Source organism: Triticum aestivum, chromosome 1A (genome assembly GCF_018294505.1).
Source record: "Triticum aestivum cultivar Chinese Spring chromosome 1A, IWGSC CS RefSeq v2.1, whole genome shotgun sequence".
Taxonomy (NCBI): domain Eukaryota; kingdom Viridiplantae; phylum Streptophyta; class Magnoliopsida; order Poales; family Poaceae; genus Triticum; species Triticum aestivum.
This window is the reverse complement of record NC_057794.1, coordinates 260,081,927-260,084,293: the sequence shown is the minus strand read 5'-3', so window position 1 is coordinate 260,084,293 and position 2,367 is coordinate 260,081,927.

Below are 2,367 nucleotides of genomic sequence, written 5' to 3'. Positions count from 1 at the left end.
TAGAAAGCAAGCTAAAAGTTTGAAATAATCGACAGATTTTGTCACAACTCACAACAAAAATATCTAGGCACATTATTATTGGCTTGAAATTTTAATGGAAAATATTTATGCAAATGCCACACGGTGTGAATAAGGATTTTAAAGGTATATGGTAGACACAATCAATATTAAATCACAATAATATGATTTTCCGTTGCAACACACGGACAATTGCCTAGTAAATAATAAAAGCGGAAAATTCAAAGTCTCTCTCCTCATTCTTCATGGGTCGGCCTAATTCATATTAGTAGCCAGCACTACACTAGGCGGACCAACTCGGGCAATCTCCCTAGGTCATCCCCAACCTCTTGTACGGTGCCCATGTGCCATGTCTGTTGGGGAACGTAGTAATTTTAAAAAAATTCCTACGCACATGCAAGATCATGGTGATGCATAGCAACAAGAGGGGAGAGTGTTGTCTACGTACCCTCGTAGACCGAAAGCAGAAGCGTTAGCACAACACGGTTGATGTAGTCGTACGTCTTCACGATCCGACCAATCAAATACCGAACGCACGGCACCTCCGAGTTCTGCACACGTTCAACTCGATGATGTCCCTCGAACTCCGACCCAGCCGAGTGTTAACGGAGAGTTTCGTCAGCACGACGGTGTGGTGACGATGATAATGTTCTACTGACGCAGGGCTTCGCCTAAGCACCGCTACAATATGATCGAGGTGCATTATAGTGGAGGGAGGCACCGCACACGGCTAAGAGATCAAGAGATCAATTGTTGTGTCTATGGGGTGCCCCCTGTCCACGTATATAAAGGAGTGGATGAGGGGAGGGGCCGGCCCTCTCTATGGCGCGTCCTAGGGGAGTCCTACTCCCACCGGGAGTAGGATTCCCCCTTTCCTAGTAGAACTAGGAGCCCTTCCAAGTAGTAGGAGTAGGAGGGAAGGAAAGGGAAGGGAAAAGGAGAAGGAAGGAAGGGGGCGCCCCCCCCCCCTCCCTAGTCCAATTCGGACCAGCCCATGGGGAGGGGTGCGGCCACCCTTTGAGGCCTTTCTCTCCTTTCCCGTATGGCCCATTAAGGCCAAATATGAATTCCCGTAACTCCCCGGTACTTCCAAAAATACCCGAATCACTCGGAACCTTTCCGATGTCCGAATATAGTCGTCCAATATATCGATCTTTATGTCTCGACCATTTCGAGACTCCTCGTCATGTCCCCGATCTCATCCGGGACTCCGAACTCCTTCAGTACATCAAAAATCATAAACTCATAATATAATTGTCATCGAAACCTTAAGCGTGCGGACCCTACGGGTTCGAGAACAATGTAGACATGACCGAGACACGTCTCCAGTTAATAACCAATAGCGGAACCTGGATGCTCATATTGGCTCCCACATATTCTGCGAAGATCTTTATCGGTCAGACGCATAACAACATACATTATTCCCTTTGTCATCGGTATGTTACTTGCCCGAGATTCGATCGTCGGTATCTCAATACCTAGTTCAATCTCGTTACCGGCAAGTCTCTTTACTCGTTCCGTAATACATCATCTTGCAACTAACTTATTAGTTGCATTGCTTGCAAGGCTTAAGTGATGTGTATTACCGAGAGGGCCCAGAGATACCTCTCCGACAATTGGAGCGACAAATCCTAATCTGGAAATACGCCAACCAAACATGTACCTTTGGAGACACCTGTAGAGCACCTTTATAATCACCCAGTTACGTTGTGACGTTTGGTAGCACACAAAGTGTTCCTCCGGTAAACGAGAGTTGCATAATATCATAGTCATAGGAACATGTATAAGTCATGAAGAAAGCAATAGCAACATACTAAACGATCGGGTGCTAAGCTAATGGAATGGGTCATGTCAATCACATCATTCTCCTAATGATGTGATCCCATTAATCAAATGAAAACTCATGTCTATGGTCAGGAAACATAACCATCTTCGATTAACGAGCTAGTCAAGTAGAGGCATACTAGTGACACTTTGTTTGTCTATGTATTCACACAAGTATTACGTTTCCGGTTAATACAATTCTAGCATGAATAATAAACATTTATCATGATATAAGGAAATAAATAACAACTTTATTATTGCCTCTAGGGCATATTTCCTTCAGTCTCCCACTTGCACTAGAGTCAATAATCTAGTTCACATTGCCATGTGATTTAATACCAATAGTTCACATCACCATGTGATTAACACCAATAGTTCACATCGACATGTGACCAACACCCAAAGGGTTTACTAGAGTCAATAATCTAGTTCACATCGCTATGTGATTAACACCCAAAGAGTACTAAGGTGTGATCATGTTTTGCTTGTGAGAGAAGTTTAGTCAACGGGTCTGCCACATTCAGA